Source organism: Coenobita brevimanus, chromosome 104, assembly GCF_032717465.1.
Source record: "Coenobita brevimanus isolate Jiangsu-jjx chromosome 104, ASM3271746v2, whole genome shotgun sequence".
NCBI classification, from domain to species: Eukaryota; Metazoa; Arthropoda; class Malacostraca; order Decapoda; family Coenobitidae; genus Coenobita; species Coenobita brevimanus.
Genome location: NC_137057.1, coordinates 30,143,982 through 30,168,677, shown reverse-complemented (window position 1 = coordinate 30,168,677; position 24,696 = coordinate 30,143,982). Strand labels below are relative to the sequence as shown.

General features: G+C 40.4%; 1 pseudogene; it reads right to left on the bottom strand.

Annotated features, from left to right (window-relative positions):
- Positions 1-3,883: 3,883 nt before the first annotated feature.
- The window catches only part of LOC145416065 (uncharacterized), a 120,970-nt pseudogene continuing 100,157 nt past the window's right edge, over positions 3,884-24,696 (bottom strand).

The window sequence follows — 24,696 nt, the reverse complement described above, 5'->3', positions numbered from 1 at the left end:
ACATGATTCACCGGAATCGTCAAAATCGCTGTCCATTATTATCATGGACAATTCAGCAAGTTCTCGTGCCACTGAAGAGTCACTGAGGCCTTTCCTGCTTGCCTCAACACTTTTCTTGGGGGTAGAGGTCACGGGGCCCTTTGCAATGGGCGCAGAAGCGGCAGGAATGGCGGGGCGCGAGTGCGACATGTTGTCTCTGCAGTGGAGGACAAGGAACTAAATGCTGCGGCTTATCTGAGAAGGGAAGGGTTGACAATGACACTTTAGGCTGACAGCTGCTAACTTACAGGCTAATTTTTTATAGGTAGAAAATCTCGGCAATAAATAAAGAAATAGGTAGTTCCAGGTGAATGTAAATGTCAATTAGGATTCTCTCTTCCTTTCTGATATATATTTTTATTACAGACATCGATTACAAGGCATAAATCAAAGGGGAAATTACCGTGGTAATGTAGCGAATGAATGCACGTGAGGTTTTGTCAGGTGATAATTAGGCAATTTCTGGAGTATAACACTATCACTTACCTGTTTTTTTTTTTGGTATATATTATTGGGTAAAAATATTGGGCATAGGGCTTATTTCAATGGATGAAATCTGTGGAAAAAGAAGGGGGAAATTTCCGTAGCAGCGCGGCGTGGGAGGTGAGAGGAGAGGGTAATGGAGGGCAGGTAGGGAGGGGAGTCACGAAGGGGGTAAATTATCTGAGAAGGGAAGGGTTGACAATGACACTTTAGTCTTACTGCTGCTAACTTACATGCTAATTTTTTATAGGTAGAAAATCTTGGCAATAAATAAAGAAATAGGTAGTTCCAGGAGAATGTAAATGTCAATTAGGATTCTCCCTTCCTTTCTGATATATATTTTTATTACAGACATCGATTACAAGGCATAAATCAAAGGGGAAATTACCGTGGTAATGTAGCGAATGAATGCACGTGAGGTGTTGTCAGGTGATAATTAGCCAATTTATGGAGTATAACACTATCACTTCCCTTTTTTTTTTGGTATATATTATTGGGTAAAAATATAGGGCATAGGGCTTATTTCAATGGATGAAATCTGTGGAAAGAGAAGGGGGAAATTTCCGTAGCACAGCGCGGCGTGGGAGGTGAGAGGAGAGGGTAATGGAGGGCAGGTAGGGAGGGGAATGTCAACAATGGATGGGAGTACAGATGAGATTTGGAGTGCTGACTAGTGTTGGACATTGGCAGTACTGATATATGATACAAGCCACCACTTGAGAGCCCGGGATAATTCAAAATAACACAGAATCACAAAAGTGACACCCCGCGGTATGATCCATTGTAGCCGAGCGTCACGAAAGTGATGCCCCGCGGTTAAGGGGTTAAGCCTTACATTATCAAAACGGAAGGATTATGTTCCTGTCATTATTAGATGAACGAAAAGAATCTGGAATCGGCTCTGACGAACCACAAACTCCCTGTTTGAACGAAAATATTCCGACCTCTTGTCACAACAGTGACACAATGTCATTATTTATACGACTGGGTGTGGGTCAGTCATATACATAACGACATTGTGTCACTGTTGTGCCAAGATGTCGGTATATTTTCGTTAAAGCAGAGAGCTTGTGGTTCGTCAGAGCCGATCCCTGATTCATTTCCTTCATCCAGTAATGACAGGAACATAAACCTTACGTGATTAGAATGTAAGGCTTAAATTGTCACGTTCATATGAATTAATGGACTTCCAAAACTACACAACCCGTATTAACGATAAACAAGCGTATGTCCTTGTAACACATGGTCCAACTTGCAGTTCGTTTGTCATGTAACACCTTACATTAGAATGAAATAGTTGGCATGTATACCGGAGTATTGTATGTTATTGATTTGTTGGTGTTTAATACAAAGGCGTATGATAATATCAATATGATCAATAACTGACTTTTCATCATTATCTTTGTTTATGTTGGTTAACAATGGGTGGGAGTGGGCTACCAGAGGGAACGAGAGGCATTTGGTGGAGACAGCAACCCTGAGAGAAGAATGGTGGGGGTGGGAGCGAGAATGTATGAGAAACGGCATCATATCTTTCATCAGGTGCTGTTCACTATACAATACTTATTGTAACATTATACTATAGTATGTAAGTATATAGACAATTTCACATAAAACATCATAGGTCTTCTTTCATTGTCTTGCCTTTCTCATATGTTGTGGGTAACTGCACAGTATTACACATTAAATGCCTTTATATTCTTATCCCTACTGGTTCTGATTGTGTATAAAAATTATCATGACGCACTATAACATCACCACCTTTAGCCGTTGCATATCTATCCACCAAAGCTTTCACGAAGTTGGGGGAGGGGCGGTAGTTGTGGGGTGTTCGATCGCTTGGTCGCTCATTGGCCGCGACTCCGGCTGCCAGGGGGGAGAGACTAGTGCTTTCGGGTGTACCAGCATGGTCATCATTATCACCATCCACATATACATTGACACCAACAGCAGCAACAACTACAACCTTATCCATTTTCTATTCGCAGAAGAAAGAAAAGAAAACGTAAAATCCAAACCAGAAAATCATCATGAAAACCGTGCAAACAACAACACCCTCTAAAACCAAGCAGATGTGAAAGGAAGGGACGCTTAGTGGACGAGAGAAGACCCTTTTACCTGACGCGAAAATGGAGACTGGAAGAGAGAGAGAGAGAGAGAGAGAGAGAGAGAGAGAGAGAGAGAGAAAAAGTGGCACTGGAGGGATAGAAAACAGGGGACGGAAGAAAGGGTAGCGTTTCTGGAGAGGGGCAGTGAGTGTGATATTAGGGAGCAGAGTGGTGTGGCAAATGGGCCAGGGACCGTGCTGAGTGGGATAAAGACCTGATAACATTTCCTAATGCCTTGTAGTACCATGCCTGTTACACTGGGTTCTGTGGAAGACGTTAATAGAAGTAATGATTAAAATATGTGAATTTCCATGTAGCGGAGGAGAACGTCAGTGTTTAACTAGTATTTGTATTCTCGCAGCTGTCTGTTAGCGTTTCATTGATACAGAACCAGACATTATCATTTACTGACAGTTTACCATGGGAAAGGAAATCATGGTAGGAAAGGTAAATAAAGAAAATAATTAATTAATAGTAATACAAATAATAATAACAAAGACAAAAACAAGAAACAGCAATAACAACAACAACAACAACAACAACAATAATAATAATAATAATAATAACAACAACAACAACTTGAACTCTGTAATAGTCCGGCAGACACTCACTAATCTCCACCTACTGTTTCATATGATAACCTTGACCCAACTGGGGAGATATTGACTTGTTTTTCTATCAGCAAGGGCCAATACCAAAACAAACAACCTGGGCATTTCAGATTCCTTGCACAGGTCCAACTGAAATCTCCAGTAGACAAGCCCAACTTATCTCACTCAAACATCATACAGGTATGATACTTTCTGACATGCCTTTACACTGTGCATAAGAGATTTCATTTTTTTTTTCTATCAGTAATGACTCATGCCAGGACACATAACCTGCGCCCTTCAGATTCCTCACACAATCTCCGGTTCTCCTGGAATCGTCACAAGACTCTGAGCCCGTAATAATAATAATACCAGCAAAAATAATAGTCTCCATCTACAGTATGTAATAGCTGGAGACTGATGATTTTAATAAGACCTAAAAAAACTCACTTTGTGGATGGTAAACATCCTTTTAAATACTTTTCCCGCTTCGTGAAACCCTGTCAAAAAATTAAAAGAAAAAAAAAACGAAAATACAGAGACTCTCTCTCTCTCTCTCTCTCTCTCTCTCTCTCTCTCTCTCTCTCTCTCTCTCTCTCTCTCATGTGTTTAGCCTATATTGATTCGGCTGTCTTGTATTTCCAAATCCAGTACTAATTTCAATCACTTTTCAACAGTCATGGCCTCCCAGTCCCACTTCTCCACACTGCTGCTATTTGCCGAGCTTTTGGTCGCTCCCACAGCCCCTGTCACAACCACAGATGGTAAGCAGAGAAAAATGAAGCAAAAATGTAATCAATCAATACAGACAAAAATGCAATAGAAAAAAACAGAAAAAAATAAACAAAGATTTACGCCATAACGGATGTTCTTTAGATAAAAGCTACATTCTTAAACAAAAACAGACAAGAATAGTATAAACATTAAAACCTAACCGAAAAATATGGTCTGCTTGTTGAAATGGTATGAAGAAAAAGAAAACAGTAAAAACTATTAAAAATATAAACAAAGCCTCTTACGACAGACACAAGTGGTAAGTAGAAGAAAAATACACAAACACATTCAAGAACAAAAACATTGGCCAAAAAGCTAAAGCAAAGAAAATGAAACGCTAAGAACTCGGGCACCGAGCTGTCAACGCAGAACATCACTTGGTATGCCTCCGCCAAGCCTTGCACACAGACTAACCTCCATGACCTTGCTGACCTAACCAATTCGTCGTTCCTTGAATACTTTATCACTGACGAAAGTTCGGTCAAAGTCAGTTGAGGAGTTCAGGAGATATCGCACCACAAGGATAAATTAAGTCAACCCCATATGACCTTGACTTTTGACCCTTTGACTTATCTGACCTAATCAGTTCATCATCTCAAACTGCATCACTGACAAAAGTTTGGTGGAAATCCATCAATGGGATCAGGAGATATCGCTCACAACAGTGTTGTGGACGCAAGCAACCACACACGCACTGACGGACAGACCAGTCACTTAAAGCCTCCTCCACCATAGGTGGGCAGAGGCATAATAAAATAAAATCCACCTCACTACAGGCAGTACCTGCAAACAAGAGAAAATTACGACAAAAGCTTGGTACATGGAGACAAGAGCACAGGGCAAGAAAAGCACAAACAAGAAAACCACATCAACAGAAATCACACAGTACTGTTACGTACCCATCCCACACTGTCACAGGCTCCAGCAGCAGTAGTTCAGTATAGGAAGGATATTACCCAGTGAGTTGTTCTTCTTATGGTCAGCCTTTCGGTGTGCAACAACAAAATCAGCTCAGCCATTGTAAATAAAAACTGGCTTCTTAAGTTTGCTTGTCGTTATTTTCCAGATAATTACACTTAATGCTCGCCAACTTCACTTCACTGTTTTCACAAGTACCAGAGCTATACAGTCTGCATTGATACTTAACTGAGACTGAACTAAACTCAAACTAAGCTAACTCCTCTAGTCCCTTCTCCATCCATAAATATGCTCCCTAAATGCTAGAATTAACTATTACATTCTCGGAGAAGCAAAGTTACTAACTCGAAGACATCCAAAATATCCAGAATATTCTTACAATACATAATACTCTAAATGCTTTAGCATACAAACTGAAACAAAATTACATAATTTAACAATCACATCAATAAAACATTATAGAGAAAAAAGGGCAAAAAAAATTAATGCATAACATACAAAATACCTCTGCTCACAAATAGCAGGCCTACTGGCAACTCCAACACATAACACAAACTGCGAAAACCACTTTGAACCCTCAAGCACTACCTAACTAGCAAATCCCGCTTCCCAACACTACCCATTTCCTAGTCCTTTGTCGTCCTGACAATAATACACTGTATATAAATATAATCCTTAATCCAAACTAAACGTTTAATTATACACAAAATAATCCTTCAGTTCATCAGGTCTTCTCCTATATCACTTCCAACAACATCCCTGCTCATCCAAACAGTCCACTCTTCCTGAAATGTCTTGATCCTCTTCCTGATGCGCTTCTTCTCTTGGGAAACAGTCACTAACCTCTTGCACTTTAGCTCCTTGGTCCTCCTCAACATCCTCAGCTGTGAGAGAGCACAACTCCTTGGAGACGTCCCAGCTGTACTGTCCTGGCCCCTGCTACTGCCACAGACGATTCACGTGTACCACTTCTGGGCGAGAATCCCTGCCTCCCCGAATTCATAACATTATGTTCGATAGGTGGTCCAACACAGTGTAAGGCCCATCCCACGGACTCTGCAGCTTCGGTGATTGTCCCTTCTTCCGCTGAGGATTGTATGACCATATTCATCACCATCCTTGAAGGTCACCTCACTTGCCTTGGCATCATACTTGCACTTCATAACTTCACCTGAAAACTTATGGGCTCCTCGTCCTTGATGTACATCTCAGCCAACCTTTTCTGAAGATGCTTTGCATAGCTGGAGATTTCTGTAGGAAGCTCTTTACCAGGTGGTCTTTCCATAAACAAATCAACAGGTAAACCTAACTCGTGGCCCAGCATCAGTTTTTCAGGGGTGTAGCTGGTAGACTCATGGGATACAGACCAATATACCATCAGCAACACAGGTAATTTCTGGTCCCATTCCATCTGTCTCTCTAGGCAGTACTTGGCCAGTTCATGCCCCAGGGTCCAGTTAAATTTATCCATCATCCCGTCTGACTGTGGCCCTCAGTGGGGTCGTCCTGGTCTTCTTGATCCTCAGTAACTTGCAGCACTCACGGAACACAGCAGACATGGACTTTCTACCCTGGTCTGAATGTAGTGCCTGTGGCATCCCATAACGACAGAAGAACTGGTCAACCAACACCTGAGCAACAGTTGTAGCCTCTTGAGTGGGGATGGCATGGACTTCTGGCCACTTTGTGAAGCAGTCTATGGCAACACTTATATACTGGTTTCCTCTTTCAGTGAATCGCAGAGGTCCAGCAATGTCCACCGCGACTCTTTCCATCAGTTCACCCACTTCATACAGCTGGAGAGGGGCGCAACCACGCATTTTGGGGGGGTCCCTTGTTGGCACAGCATACATCATAGGCACAGCATACATCATAGGCATAGCATACATCACAGGCCCGACATCACTCTTCTATGTCCTGACACATGCCAGTCCAGTAGAACCTCTGTCGCAGCCAATGTAGAGTCCTTCACTCCTAGGTGCCCACTAGTGATCTGGTTATGAGACTCATCCAAGATCCCAGACACCATTTTCTTTGAAACCAACGGTTGCCAATACTTGCTGAGACCATTGAGTGTCTCCCACTGATGCTCCAAAAGTCCATTGTTCAAACAATGAAAGTTCTATTGACTCCACTAGCTCAAAGTCACAGGGCTGAACCTGGAAACTTCTTCCCAAGATGGTCGCACTCTACTCTGCTGCAGCCACTCAAGCACTGGTTGTAAATCTGCATCATCCATCTGAATTCTCTTCAGGTCTTCTTCATCTGATGCTGGCCCTGTCACTGCAGTATGGCTGCATTTCATGCTAAGATTCCCATTCCTACTACACTGCTTGCAGTCTTCTCTTTTATCTTCTCTCACACTATCAGTCAAGGTTCTCTTGCATTTTCTCAGTGGTGAGGCTTCTTGGGAAAAACTGGCTGGGTGTTGCCTCTTGTCACCAGCCTTTACTATTTTACCTTCATACGTCACGTTTTCATTAGCATTATTCTTGCCGTCCTTCTCATTTAGACAATCGTAGCTGAAGTGTTCCACCTCACCACATGTCCACCACCCATTTGTTGCAGTCGTGGGTTTCATTGCATTGTTCTTTTCTTACTCTTTCTTCCATTTGTATTAATCCACCTTCTTGTGTCCAGGCTTCTCGCAGAACCAGCAAGCATCCTTCGATCTTCTCCTGTTCCCTCTTCCACTTGTAGCAGTCCTCTTTCCTATGGCCTTGCTTTTCTCAGTACCAGCAACTTCCTTTAAAAATTTCCGCTTCAGGTACCTGCCCCTTTTTTACCTTAAATCCTTCACTATAACCTGCCTGAAAAATGGAAATATTGGACCAGACATACGCAAATTCCAGAGCCATGGCTAGTGCTTCTCGCATGCTTCTGGGTTGTGCATGCTTCACTTGCACTTTCAATTCTCCGTTATCAAGAGCATCGAGGAACTGGTCCCATAGAAGAGCCAGCAGGTTAGGTACCATACTGTCCTGGTCATGAGCAAGCTGCTGTAGGGATTCGCCTCAAGCCCATATACTGCTCCAGTATCTTGCTTTGTAAACCTATGTCTGATACATTGTCCCGTATACTCACTCCAATACTTCTACTCAGGACTCATAACTGTTCCTCTCCTCTGCTGACGTCTCGCCCAGAATTTCCATTGCTGCACCCTTGAGAGTAGTAGCAAGCTTCCAACCATTCTAATCTGCAAGTAACTCAAACTGCACTCGCTAAGCTTCCCAAGAGACTTTGCTATCAAATTCCTGAGGTTTCTTTTTACTTGGACCCCCATTATTGCCACACGCTTCACTAGTTTGGGGCTTAAAAACTGGGGCATCCTAATTAAGCCCAGGACTCAAAACTCCTACATTCTGATTATTCAAACCTGTAATGCTACCTTTAGATGCTTGGGATTCGCCAAGATTCACCATACACTGTTCATTTTTAGCATATGCTACCTGTACACTAATCTCAGATACAGCAGTGCAAGATTTCACTACAGCCTCAATTCTCTCACTAATTATCTTTAACTGGTCGTCTAGATGCTGTCTGCACTCTATCATGTTAGTGCTTACCTCATACTTCTGCTGCCGCAGCTCAGCATATACTTCCTCCTTCAACTGTTGTTGTTCTTCCTTCATTTCCTCCATCAAAGCATCCAGCTGTCCTTGCATCTTCAGTTGTAACTCCATCTGTCGCTCCTGTAATGCCTCTAGCCTTTCATTTTGTGCTTGTAATAATTGTTCATTGATTTCATTCCAGAGCTCTTTCTGTTATTCACTTTGGGCCTGTAATTGTTTCTGGAGTTCTTTCTGTCCTTCACTTTGGGCCTGAATTTGTTCTTTGAGTTCTTTCTGTCCTTCATTCTGTGCTTGTAGTTGTACACTTCATGCCTGTAATAGTTTCATAACTGCAGCCAGCAATACCTCCTCTTGCCTAGCTTGGCCTCTTGTTTGTACACATTCTGCCTCTGTGCCGAAGGTTTGACCCATTTTAGCACTTTTCTAATGAGCCACACTCCTGACACCACTTGTTATGTCCCTGTCTCACACAGCCACAGGCTCCAACAGCAATAGTTAAGTATAGGAAGGACATTGCTCAGTGAGTTGCTCTTCTTATGGTCAACTTTTCAGGGTGTATTGTGGATTCTTAAGTTCACTGTCTTTACTTTCCATATAATTACACTTAATACTTGCCAACTTCACTTCACTGTTTTGACAAGTACCGGAGCTATACAATCTGAACTGACACTGAACTGACACCGAACTAAATTCAGACATAACTACTCTAGTCCCTTCCCCATCCTTATGTAAGCTTCCTAAATACTAGAATGATCTACTACATTCTCGGAGAAGCAAATTACCAACTTGAAGACACCCAATATAGCCAGAGCCTTCAAACATTACATAACACTCTAAATGCTTTAGCATACAAACTGAAATAAAAATACAGAATTTAACAATCACATAAATAACACAATCTAGAGACAAAATGACACAAAAATTAATGTACAACTTTAAAAATACTTCTGCTCACAAAGCGCAGGCCAACTGACAACTCCGACACGTAACTGAAACTGCAAGAACCACCGGGAATCCTCCAGCACTACCTAAAAATACCTTTGCTCACAAATAGCAGGCCAACTGACAACTCCGACACGTACCTGTAACAGAAACTGCAAGAACCACCAGGAATCCTCCAGCACTACCTAACTAGCAAATCCCGCTTCTCAACAATACATGAAATAGAAACAAAAAAATCATGGGTCCATCTCAAAAGCAAACACATAATATGACTCATAAAACCACCAACTATTTTATGGAAAAAAAAAATATAGCAAGGTTACTTCAACCTACCAAAGATCTCCAACTCCTTTAGGTTCAGTTGATGACCAAGTACTGTATAGTCAAATCCGTGGGTAAATTTGACTATTGACCAAGGAGACTCATTACAACCTCATAGCTAAGCTTCACCAACTTGCAAGTAACAATGACAAAATTTTCAGGTTACACGACTGACTTCCTTCAGATGAAAATGAACTGATTATAACAAAGGTCAATTAGGCAGCCCGGGAAACCACAGGGTCTCTCCACTTTCTCTTATATGAAGTGCTCCATTCTCTCTTACATCGAGATCCCAGCAAAGAATGAGATATGAATTAAGGATTGGCTTCATTTGGTGTTGCATAGCAGCTATGTGGTTCACACTCTTTATCTGTTTGGTAGTCTCTTTGCATGACGAGAAGTATGGAAAAAAAGAAAAAGAAAAAATGGAAAGGATAAAAGGGAATGTAAATCATGATTAGTAGCAATCAGAAAGTTACATTATCATACATTTGGGGTAATCACACTCTCGCTCCAGCGACTAGTTTCAGATGAGCAAAGACATCTGGCATAACCTCTGGAATAGAACAATTGAGTTGTCCCGACCATTAAAGTATTAATGTTAACAGTATTAACACACTCGGGCTTCTGTGACTCTCCAAGATGAATAAAATCATCTGACATTAGCTAGGAAAAAAACCCTAGAGTTCCCCTACTATTAGTGGGTTGAGGTATTAAGCTATTTTCTTTGACATATAGGACACCATAGGGAACCATTTCAAATATAGATCGGTTTTTTGTCGCGAGGCAAATGATGTAGGTCATTCTTAGTGATGGTTTGGTAGTATGTTTGTATGCCTATGGGAAAGTCAGTAATTGACTGGAAACCATGTACCCAACAGTCTTTTACTGGTACTGGCATAGCCTACGTTTGTAGCAAGATTATCGTATATATATGCCATTTGCTACCTCCCCAGCAGGGCAGTTACCCTGGCGGGGAGCGAACTCACTTCCCTGCGGTCTTGAGTCAGGCACTCTACCACTGAGCCACCCTGTTCCCAGAGAGAGACAGACAGACAGAGAGACCGACAGACAGAGAACTTAATTCAAAACCCCACTGATGTCTTACTAAATGCATCAGCGAGAGTAATGTTTGTTTGAAGGGGTTCGAACCTCGCTTCATCAATTCGAAACCCCAAAGAGTGTGTAGCACGGCGTATTTTTTATTTTTGTTTCCGAGGCTTTGTTTACGTGAGGGTCGTGCCTTCATAACCATAAATCAATGTGAGTTTCATCATCAGCCATTGCAGGCACTCGCGCGCACACACACACAATAAATGCAGAAACAATATAACGGCGAGTCCCAGATTAATGGTAGTTCCCTGCGTAACGATCAAAAACGAAAAAGAAAAATAACATTTATCCGGAAATAAAATACAATTGCCAAAGGGACGAAAATAAACTGCGCAGTAATCAAAAGGAAAAAACGAATGCCAGATGCTATGGAGTATACTGAACAAAACACATCCATCCAACCATCCATCTATCCATTCACTTCATCCATCCATATATCTCTCCTTCTCTCCATCCGTCCATCCATCCATCCAGATTGCCTGCTCTTGAAATATTTTAACTCTTTGTCTTATCCCTCATATCTTAGAAAAAAAAAAAATCCTAGCGCAAAATAAATTCTTCGCGGGATAGCAAGACATAAAATGCAACAGGCATCACGGAAATGAAAATAATAAGAAAATGAGAATAAAAAAATACATAAGGTAATAAATTATTGAGAAAAAACGAATAATAAATAAAGAAATGTGAATGAATAAATTCATAACTGAAAAAGTAAATAAGTTGATGGATCAATATATACAGAAATAAATGCAATAAATAAGTGAATTAATGAATAAAGAAATCAATGAATAAATGATTGGATAAATACGTGAATATATCATTTTACAGTTAAAATATTTAATAAAAATACATACAGAAAACAAATAAATTAGAACATACACAAATAAGATAATAAATAAATAGATAAATAAATGGGTTAGTGAATAAATAAATAATCAATAAATAAATTAGAAACCTTGATAAAGGAAGTAACAGCGATTCCTGAACCTTAATTCCGAAATCGTACTGAATTTCAAGGAGTTTTCGTTTATTTTCCTTCTTTTTTCTGGATGCTCTAATTTTATATCAAATTCCACATAAAATTTTAAGTCAATTAGTCATGCAGGCTAACTCTGACGAATTTATTTCTGCAAGAGAGAGAGAGAGAGAGAGAGAGAGAGAGAATAGGGTAGACCTCCCGTACTGATATAGAGACGAAGAAAAAATCCATTAGCCACATGATTTCGTCTTTCTAATATTCTGTTTGTACTGCTAAATGATTTATTCAGAGCTAAGGAATAAATCTTACCCTATCTGCACGTGGGAAAAATGTCAGGAATAATAATAATAATAATAATAATCATAATAATATGAAGAAGAAGAAGAAGAAGATGAAGAAGAAGAAAAAAAAAAGAAAAAAAGAAGAAGAAGAAGAAGAAGAAGATGATGATGATGATGATGATGATGATGATGATGAAAAAGAAGAAAAAGAAAATGAAGAAGACGATAAAGAAGAAGAAAATGGTGATGATAATGATGTTAATGATGACAAATAACAAGACGGGGCTCCTTGGCCAGACTGCCTATGGATCAATTATTACACTGAGTAACAAAATATTGTTTCACTTGATTTTTTCATGCTTTTTATTTTTTTGGTCTATTTCCGGCATGTTGAATACGATGGTAGCATTCTTTCCACTTTTGCATCAATATTTTACTAGTTATATCAAGAATAAGTTTCTATGATGCATAATCTTGTCTTCTCATGTCACATTTGTTTCCCTTGACTATAAAGCATTAATTTTCGAATTTGATCATTATGAATAACATAGTGATGGCTTCTAGACACTGCAAGATAGCAGCTGACTGTTTTGTTATGTGTGTGGACATTATATTGGTCCAAAACAAGTCAAATGTGTTATTTCACTCGGTACCAAATATTCTGTTCCCTATGAAAAGTATTTCGGCAGTCTCATAGGAGACCAGGACAAGCCATGGGGCCCTCATGTAATCTGTGGCAGCTGCAAATCTACACTAGAGGGATGGATGCGTGGCAGCAGAAATTGCATGCCATTTGCCATTCCAAGAATCTGGCGTGAACCGACAAACAATCTAAACGACTGCTATTTCTGTATGGTGGACATATCTACTTATAAAATATCAAAAGATAGGAAGACATTGGACTACCCAAATATCCCATCTTCAAATGCACCAGTGCCACATGACGAACAGCTGCCGATTCGAGCTCGTCCAACTTTTGAAACCACGGATGAAGTTGACATTGTATTGTCAGATCATGATGAAGATGCATCAGTTAAAGGATTAGGGGCTGTACTGATGCAGGAAGATAAAAGAGGAAAGAATAAACCAACTGCATTTGCCAGCAGACAAACAAAAGGTGCACAGAAAAATTAGTGCACTACAGACTTAGACGCACTTGCAGTGGTTTTTTGCATTACAAAAGTTTCGAGATTTGGTATATGGTTACGAAATACACTTATTCATCGACCATAAACCACTAGTGGGTATGTTTAAAGAAAAACTCCTCTCTGGGAGAAGAGCAAGATGGAAATGTACAGTCGAAAACTACAATGTACATATTCACTATATACAAGGCAAAATGAATATAGTAGCCGACGCATTATCTAGGAACCCGAACACAATTCAGGTCGCGGCTTTATATCTCAAAGGAGACATCCCAAACCACGATGATATCGCAAAAGCACAAAGACTTGATCCAATATGGTCTAAAGTTATATACAAGTTAGAAAGTGGAGATGACATACAATTACCCAAACTGCATGTACCACTTGAACAATTCACAATAGTCAATAATACTTTATACAAGATCAACCCAGAACAACCAAAACGCCAAAGAAATAATAACCAATTGGTAGTACCTAATGACATGATACCCCAAGTATTACGAACGATACACGATAGCCCACATGCAGGACATCCTGGAAAGGATAGGACATTCAAACAAGCCCAGTTATTATATTACTGGCCTTCATTACGAAAAGACATAAAGGCAGATGCGAATCATTTGCAAAACACAAAGGATACTCAATTTCACCTGCACCGATGGGTAATTACCCTGTACCACATCAACCATGGGACGTTGTCGAGGTTGATTTACTCAAGATGCCATTATCATACAATAATAACCAATACCTATTCGTAGCAACGGATCATTTTTCTCGTTATGTAATTTTAGCTCCAATTAAAGATAAAACAGCAGAGACAGTAGCAAAGGCAATAATAGATAATGTAATATGTCGCTTTACTAACCTAAAGGTACTAATAAGTGATAATGGAGGAGAATTTAATTCTGATATCTTACAAGAAATATGTAAACAATACAATATCAAAAAGGTTAACGTTTTAGCCTATCAGCCAGCATCTAATGAGTTAGTAGAGAGACAAAACAAAAAAGTATTAGATGTACTACGACACATTCTCAATGAAAATTATGCAAGCTGGGATGACTGGATTCCCAGAGTAGAAGCCTCAATTAATGGATCTATAAATAAATTCATAGGTGACACACCACATTTCATTACATTATATATGGGACAGATAAAAAACTACCATATGAGCTCCTAGAAGGTGACAGCATGCCCATATACAATTACGATGATTACTCTAAACTCTGTTTACGTGAATTCCAGGACATACACAAAAGAGTCAAAAAACAATTGACGACGTCCAAGGAAGAAATGACGGAGGCATTTAATAAAAAGGTAAGAGATACGCATATCAGCTTAGAAGACATTGTTTATGGTATCATTCATACGAGAGACAATAAATTATCCCCAAAATTTGAGGGCCCATACAGAGTAATTAACATAAAAGCAAGCAAAGATTTAATTAAGTCACTGTCAAGTGGCGAAGAGAAACAAGTTCATATTGACTATTTAAAACGAGTTTCAAGGGAACTATCCAATAATTATTCAGCCTCGGATACAACCGAACAACCGAACATAACTCATGAAACCAATAAGGAAAACAGGAATAATTACAAAAATAAATTAAGGTCATATACCAAACAATCAAACATAGGTGCAACTGTTCCAATAAGATCTACAGTACATCATTTACGAGATTTAAATATCGATTTAAACTCCTTCTATAAATGAAATAACAATCAAGTTATTGTTCTACGTTAGTCAACCGTAACGCACATCATCACTATCATCGACCACATCATGACCATATTGGAAAATTAATTGATTTTTTTTGCCGGTAGGTAGCGATGAAGGGACTTATGCTATGGATTCTCCTGTACATAGCAAGAGGATATGCGCACTTAGACCCCCAACACATAGTACGGCAAGGATGTCTCATAGCTCCAACGGTCACGACGTCAATCGTAAAAGATGTCATGAGTACTGAAATAAGTCTGAATTACTAGTATGAATTACCTTCTTATCTAGAAAACATCGCAAGACCCGTGAGAACCCTGGACTTCATGATAGGAGGCTATGTTTCACAAGCACATAACACAAAGGAAGTGGATGAAATAGTGAAGTTAGCGAAATGGAAAATAGAACAGGCTAAGTCAACTATGCTCACCATGATCCAAGATCTCCCATCTCATGGAACGGAGGTACTGAACGACAAGAACAACATCACACGTACTCGCCAAAAGCGCGGTTTGTTCGACCTGGGTGGCGCAGTTCTTGGGAACATCTTTGGATTGGCTACTGAGGAAGACCTTAAAGAAACAAACAACAAATTTAATAAAATAGCTCAGGTACTAACATACCAAGATATAATTCATCACAGGACATAACTCAGCAATGAAGACAATCATGAAAAATCTGAAAAAGGCGGAAAACATAGCTCTCGAAAGTGTAAAATAAATGACATGGAAGATAACATAACACTTTTCCAAAACTTCTCCATCATCACGGAACACATTGACACAATTCTTCTTCAGTTAGACAACACTAGAGTTCGTTACAGGGCACTTATGCAAGGAATTTCGAATGCCGGTGATGGCAAGATCACAATTGACTTAGATCTAGTTCATGAGCTACGTCAGATAATTAGTCAAGGCATACATAAACATAAATTGAAGCCCTTGTTCCGAAGTAGGGAATTCATGCAATATTATCCATATTTAGAAGCAACACTAACACCAACATCAGTAGTAGTTCATGTACCATTCATAACTGATGACCTGTTCACAGTATATCAAATACACCCCTTCCCTTCTAAGAATAATAACACTTTGGTCATCTTCAACATCAACACAGACACCGAACTCATCATGGTCTCCAAGAGACGGAACACTGTCACTTTTGCAAGTGAATCAATGATTGAACAAAAGTGCCGCACATCCTTACATGCTGTTCACCTTTGTCCTGCGTACATTTTCACGTTTCAGCCTACTGATACAGTCCCTTGTGAATTGGCTATCATAAGAAGTAACAATATTCATAATCATTGTAACTTCACTTTTGCTCCAGATAAGCACGTACACCATCAACGCATCGGACACTCACAGTTTTTTTATTTCACTCATAACACATCAGTTTACATAGTCTGTCCAGATATACCACCATCTCATACTTCAGCATCAGGATTATACATAGCACCAGACTACTGTGCGTTATTTACACCAGCCATGTCTACTTTATCCACCATCAATCACTATGCCATTCTCAATCATACACACAAACATTTCCACCCACTGCCTGATATGGACTTAAACATGAGCACAAGTATTAAGTTGACTTCACCTAAGTTTGAAACTATGCAACTGATCAATGAAACAATGAAGCCCTGGGAAGATTTGAGTTTGAGTATGTTCAACCCATATTATGTGTATAGCCCAGCACCTACTGTCTTTATAATCTTTTGTATTGTATTTCCAGTAGTGCTGTTTGCAATGCACAGAATGCATGCACGAATTGCAAATTTGGAGTCAGTATTTAGTGAGGGTAGATTAAGCATCCATGCCAACCCCCCTGTATGAAGTGTACATATTTGTATATAGTATTAATTTTATATATAAAAAAAGAAGAAGAATGACCCATGATATAGCAGTATACCAGTATCATTATCTCAATATGATACATTAATAACTCTTACCATAATCTTAACTTTGAACTATTTTTTTTGCATATATGCATTATACTATTATACAGTACAAACACATTTTACAAAATGTAATACAATAACAATTTAACCATATTCAGTTATGTATACAACTTGTTTAAAATGTAATATTACTGGATCAGTACAATATTATCATGAATATTATACCTGTACAATATTATAATTAATATTATGTATTAAGAGTGAAGAAGAAGACTATTATGTATTAACAGATTAGCATATGTCAATGATGATTGCTGTCAGAGGACCGACAGTCTTGAGTTAATTGAAGAGCAGGAGTTAAAGATGAATACGGGGAGCTGATCTTGATTTATTATCTTCAAAGAAAGTCTAAGTAGAGCAGCGTATGTATTATACAGAGACTTAATACACTAAGTAAGTCTAGTTGGACCCCTCTTCTTATTCACTCTCTCCATTACCTGTCGGTTCTATGGCCAGTCTCCCTCTGAGCTCTGCTTCCTAAATTCCTATTTTAGCAGGGGTCGTGTCACGTGCAATATTCTGATGTGAAGCTTCTAGAAGCCTGTGTGAGTATGTGTGTATGTGTGTGTATGGTCACGAGGCACTGTTCGTGTGCCTATCAAGCATTCCTTAAGTTAGAGCGTGTAAGCATGTTTACCATTGCTCGATTCTCGCTGACACACTACCTATCTCATCCCTTGACTTGCTGCTTCTATCTGTCTATCTATCTATCTATCCATCATGCTATCTATTATGATTTGTATTTATAATATGGAGTCCTGACATTTCTCCTCCAGTTCCATCTCAAACGATTCCTGTGCTGTTGCTCCATCACTTCCCCCCTCTAACTTCCTTATGGCTGACATTAAAATTTCTTCAGCTGATGTATTTTTCTGCCATCACTGGCCTTAATACTAACAAGGCATTTGGGCCTGATGGAGTCCCTCCTGTTGTCGTCAAGAACTGTGCTTCTGTGCTTACATCCTGTCTAAGTAAACTCTTTCGCCTTTGTCTTTCAACTTGTGCCTTTCCTTCTTGCTGAAAGTTTGCTCAAATTCAGCCAGTCCCAAAGAAGGGCGACCATTCCCAGCTCTCTAACTATCGTCCAATTGCTTTAACATCCTTTGTCTCAAAAGTTTTCGAGTCAATTCATAACAGAAACATTATAATGCATCTTTCCTATCACAACCTTCTTTTTGATCGTCAGTATGGGTTCCATCAGGGATGATCCACTGGCGATATTCTCACCTACCTTTCAGACTCCTGGTCATCCTCCTTTCGGGACTTTGGCGAAAGCTTTGCCATTGCACTTGACATCTCGAAGTCATTCAGTTGAGTCTGGCATAAATCTTTAATTTCCAAAGTGTCCTCTTACGTTTTCTATCCTTCTATCTATGCCTTCATCTATATCTTCCTTTTCGGTTGTTCTATAGCCGCTTTTGTAGACGGCCATCGTTCTTCCCCTGGATCTATCAACAGTGGTGTTCCTCAGGGTTCTGTCCTATCACCAGCTCTCTTCCTTTTATTCATCAATGACCTTCTAAGCTGTACATCTAACCCTATTCACCCGTATGCTGATAATTCCACCCTTCACCTTTCCATTCGGTTCTCGCAACGTCCATCTCAGCAGTTTCATCAACAAACAAGGGATGAGGCTATGGCACACCAAATGTCTGACTTGGCTCGTATGTCTGACTGGGATAAAAATAATCTTGTTTTTTTAATGTATCAAAAACTCAGTTTTTACACCTACTAACTCGACACAGTCTTCCACATAAGTACCCACTAATATTTAATAATATTCAGCTCAGTCCTGTATCATCCTTGAATATGCTTGGGGTTTCATTCACTCGGGACTTATCTTGGAAGGATCATATTGCTTCTCTAGTATAATCAGCTTCCAAGAGATTAGGTGTGCTAGGCCGACTCCGTACCTTCTTTAGCCCTGCACAGTTGTTGACTTTATACATGGGTTTTATCCGCCCCTGTGTGGAGTACAACTCTCATGTGTGGGGAAGCTCCCAAAACACAGCTCTTCTCAATAGGGTGGAGTTAAAGGCTTTTCGCCTCATTAACTCCTCCTCTTACTGGCTCCCTTCAACCTCTGTCTCTTCGCCGCACTATTGCATCTTTATCTCTTTTCTATTGCTACTTCAATGGTCACTTCTCTTTTCAACTGTCTGCTTGCATCTCGCCACCTCCACGACGGATGCGTAGCACCCGTCTAGCAGCACTCTCATCCCCTTTCTGTCCAGCTCTCTAATGCAGGAGTTAACCGTTACTCCCAGTCTTTCATTTATGCAACAGGTCAACTCTGGAACTGTCTCCCTCTTTCTGTATTTCCTATTTCCTATGATCTCCAGTCTTTCGTACTCAGCGTGTTGAGGTATCTAGAAATGAATGGATCTTGAATTTGGCTCTCTTTGCATTGTTTTTGTTTATTTCTTTGAAGGGACGTTGTGCGGGTTCCTGGCCTTTGGTTCCTTTTTTCTTGCATTAAAAAAAAAAGTTCTTTATTAAAGCCCATTGAGACAAAAGTGGTCCCATATATTGTTATTTGACGTGGCTATTTACTTTTTACAGCAAACTGTTTGAAACAAGAGCCTCGCCGCTGGTCCCACAGCAGTGCTACATCTGTTAAAACAAGGGATACAAATGCGCTCACATAGTGTGATCATTCTCTCTCTCTCTCTCTCTCTCTCTCTCTCTCTCTCTCTCTCTCTCACCACATATATTTGAGGTGCCCGATGGTCTAGTGATTCGGTGTTAATACTTTAGTCGGATGGAGTATTTTCAGTTTTTCTGCTGGTATTTTTAGATATTATTTACCTTGGGATAGACTTTTGGAACTTGGAGAGTCAAATAAAGCTGTTACGATCCCTTTCAATATGAGAGATATCAAGGAAACTCTAGATAATCGTATGAAAATAACATGACTTGAAAATAACTATCGTACTGAAGGAATTATGAAGACATTAGGCTGGTATTCTCGTCGGATAAGGAATCCCCTATTAACTCTCCCTTAGCGATTTATTTTTGGGTAGGGGTGGTTATTATCCGTTTGTACATTATTTAAGCAGAATATTGTCATACTCTGTGGAGGAGGAATGACAGTTGTTTGAAGGTGCTGTGGTGGGGCATGCAGAAGAGGTGTGTGGTGTGAGATGGATGGGTGGTGGTGTAAGAAAAGGAAGTGAGTGGTGGAGCGAGGAAGTAAGCATGGCTGTGGCTGAGAAGAGACGTGCATATGAAGTGTGGCCGCAGAGGAAGGATGAGGTGTCATATGAGAGGTATAAGGAAAAGAGGAATAGAGCGAGAAGGGCTGTGCATGATGCTAAAGTGGCAGCAGATGAGAGGTGGGGTAGGCGGTTGACCGAGAATTTTCAACAGAATAAGAAAATGTTTTGGAAGGAAGTGAAACGGGTGTGAAAGGGAGAGTCTGGGAAGGAAGAGCGAGTAAAAGCAGAGGATGGAAGGATGTTAACTCAGATGGATGCAATAAGGAAGAGATGGGCAGAGTATTTTGAAAGATTGTTAAATGTAAAGGAGGAAAGGGAGGCTGAGTTTGCGGCGGATGGAAGGGTGCAAGGAATAAATGTGTTGGGAGAGTTGAATGATTTTTTTATTACGAAGAAGGAAGTGCAGGAGGCAGTAAAGGAGATGAAAACAGGGAAAGATGGAGGTATGGGTGGATGTCCTGTGGAATGTCTGAAAGGTGGTGGAGCGACTATTGTTGACTATACATGGTTCCACGGAGTCTGACGCACAGATTTTGCCAGCCGAGGACAAGTGGATTTGGTAACTGTGCGCTGTACTCGGGCGGTGATTGGTCGATTTCCGTTGTGTTTGAACGTGCACCAAATTGACTTTGTCGTCCAACCAAGGCCCTCATTGATTTGTAAGATACCGGAAAATACAGATGAAAATTAAGGCAATGCTATCTTTAATGATAAGTATGTGCCTTATAAATTACTAGAGATAAAACCTGAACGACACTGATAACAAAACTAAGTAAAGTCGCGACTGGATGCTTACGGACAACGGTCAGCGACTCTTGCGGGAATATTCAGACGATCATACAGGTTTCTCTCTTCGATCATAGCGAGGTGGTTCCGATGTCCTGTGAAAGCTCGAATGTTTTTCCCACCACTACTACACAGTGTCACAGCCTACAGTCTACACCATGCCCTTCACTACCTCATGTGGATGAGTTTGGGAGAGTGTGTAAGAAACGGAATCTAAAGGTGAATGTGGGGAAGAGTAAAGTGATGGTCTTTGAGAGAGGTGAAGTCAGTGAATGTACAGCGAGGTTGGATGGTGAGGAATTGGAAAATGTGAGTACGTTAAAGTACCTGGGTAGTGTGATGAGTATGGATGGAGGTTTGGAGGGTGAAGTGCTTGAAAGGGTACAGCAGGGAAGAAAGGTTGCTGGTTCCTTGAAAGCAGTGATAAGAAGCAAGGAAGTGAGCATGGAAGTGAAAAAGTTATTACATGACAGTATTGTGATACTAATTCTAACGTATGGAAGTGAAGCTTGGACGTTGTTGGAAGGACACAAGTCAAGAGTGAGAGCAGTGGAAATGAGTTATTTAAGAGGAGCCTGTGGAATCACATGGAGAGACAGGGTGACAAATGAGGATATAAAGGAGCGTTGTGGTGTGGATGTGGATCTGATAGGAAGCGTTATGAGGAACACACTGAGGTGGTTTGGCCATGTGGAGAGGATGGAAGGTGAAAGACTGACGAAGAGAGTGTATGTGAGTGAGATGGAGGGGGGAAGAGGGAGGGGGAGGCCGAGGATGAGATGGAGGGATGGGGTGGAGAGGTATATGAGAGTGGGGGGTGTGAGTTGGGAGCGGGGCAGTGAAATGGTGGGGGACAGGGCGACGTGGAGGCGATTTGTTTGTGGCCACCCCGAACGGGATTGAGGCGTCTGGCAATAGATAGATAGATAGATAGATAGACCCTAGATACGCTTACCTTATCTTCTAATAATTATGATTTGTGTGAGCGCACACACACACACACACACACACACACACACACACACACCTCACTGGGGTCAATACATGTTATTCTCAATATATATAGTGTACATACACATTTTCATTATCTACATAGGTAACAGTAGTTTTAAAAATCTGCATTTGCTTGTATTCCTGGTCAGCTTCAGTAAAATTATTATTTACATGATTAAGTTTGGTGTTTGATTTTCCCAAACATTTTCGTACCATAAGAGACAGACATACAGACAGACAGACGGACACTCTATCTCTGGCCATTATGCACCATCTCCTCAACCATGTATCTCTGTCCCCTTCACAGAGAGCAGGGAAAGTAATGAATTACATTAGTATACAATGAACCGAATTTTTGTTACTGGTGGAAGAAAGGAAAGTTAGATAAAAGCAAACCCCATGAGAAAATAATTGTTGAACTCTGCTGCTATAGTAAAACCGCGTGCAGTGTGAACGAAATCAAACATAATGAAGTTAATTTAAATCAGTCGCTGACTTGTCCGTATGCATCCAGTCGCGAGTTTACTTAATTTTTATTATCACTGTTGTTCAGGATTTATCTCTAGTAATTTATAAGGCACATATTTATCATTAAAGATAGCATTGGTTTAATTTTCATCTGTATTATCCGGTATCTTACAAATCAATGAGGGCCTTGGTTGGAATACAAAGTCAATTTGGTGCACGTTCAAACACAACGGAAATCGACCAATCATCGCCCGAGTACATCGGGCAGTGTTACCAAATCCACCTGTCCGCGGCTGGCAAAATCAGTGCGTAAGACTCCGTGGAACCGAGCATAGTTAGTAAGACTGTTGAATGTGTGCTTTGTGCAAGGTATGGTGCCAGTTGACTGGGCAAGTGCTTGTGTGGTCCCGTTGTATAAAGGTAAGGGTGATAAGTATGAACGTACTAGCTTTAGGGGTATAAGTCTGTTGAGTGTTGTAGGTGTCACGGGGTTTTTATGTATATACAATATTAAAAGATATTAGTCAGTATTACTGAGAACAGGACAGTGAATTGTCTTGTTAAAATCAAGCAATGATTACTTTATGCCGGCTTACTTCGCTGGTTCTCTAAGAACGAGAATTTATAAACTTTCTCAACAGTACACAGCAGAGACTAATTCCTCACAATTGCTGTTTGTTAGTATTGTTAGCCTCTGGAGAAAGTGACTTCACCCCTGACAATCAATAACTAATGCTATTAATGATAACAGATTCTTGCTGATGCATTAACTTCTGGTTGCACAACGTATTTTAAGCTTAATACAAAGGGACTGGCCTAAGTACCAGTTATGAATAGCAAAGCGTTTATGCAAACAAGGAGCTATAAGTGAAATAAGCTTAATATGGAAAATAAAATACGAGTTTACATTACATTTAGCTCAAGAAAAAGAACTGTTAAATTTATTGATTACAATAAAATAAATTTACAGTACGTTACATTTCAAAATGAATTCAAAATAAGGAGATCGCACTCACTCGCTCACTCAAAAGCTAACTCTTAAACCTAGGAAAATACGAAAAGAAAATACTGGTCAGAAAAGTGGACAAAGCGGATGACTGGGCGTTGTTACTGGAAGGACACTGCACATGCTAAGTCTCTCGCCAATCACGCTAGGTGGGAATACGGCGGTGGTGGGAACTAGGCGTCGTTACCGGAAGGACACTACCGCACACACTAACTGCTTCCGCGGTGTACAAATCTTGACTGACTTCAAATCGTGAGAAAGAGGCGAGTGTCGAACCGCATCGCTAACAGCTAGAATGAGCGAAAGACGCCCATAATAAATCGCTCAGCGGAAGTGCTAATGTCTCGCACAAAGACAATCATTTATGACACAGTGAAAAATTGTTCTGAAAACACTCCCAACCGGGTGAATACGTAGCAGTTGACTGAGTGACAAATACTGGGATTCCACTACAATTCGCGGTTTCCCACCAAAGTTGATGTCACAAGTTTATTCAATTACATAATAGCGCCGACTCGTGACAATACGCCCCATAAAAATCAATTTTTTTTTCTTCTTGAGAAAAAAAAAATTCAAGATACATACATATAAATCCTAACTCAGTCACACAAGATTCACACTGCGGTGTGTGTGTGTGTGTGTGTGTGTGTGTGAGGAGTAGACTGTAGCACCAGTCGAGCAGGGCAGTACTCCCGAGGTGGATGGAAAGCTGATGACAGGGAGTGCTTGACCTCCTGTTTCATCAGCCCTCAGGACTAGTTCCTGACCATCCCCCTTTGCTGAACTTTATCAGTGTCTCAGTTACACAGAGAGTAGGCCAGCATGCTCTCCAGCACAAATTTCTCTAACTATCTACACCAAACTACATGCACAGTACACACTACACTTCCCTTTCCAAAATGTAAAAAATTATGGCGTCTTTTCACCAAGTCTCGGAGTCCCCAGGGGGGGGGGACCATAAATGCCCCCACCATGTAGAGGTGAATAGTATGTAGGACTACTGGGCCTTGATAGCAGGCTGTGAAGCCTATGCCCGGAGTTGGACACATAAAAAAAAAAAAAAAAAAAAAATCCGCCCCTCTCCCGGTGACGACTCGAGGTGCCTGAAACCACTGTCTGACTCATTTCTTCTTCATTTCTGCAACATTCGCGGCCTTTCCTCTAACTTTCGCTCTGTTGAGCACCACCTCTCCTCCTCAAAAACCTCACTTTCTTTTTCTAACTGAGACTCAGCTGTCTGAGGCAACTGACAGCAAACCCTTTTCTGTATCCTCCTAC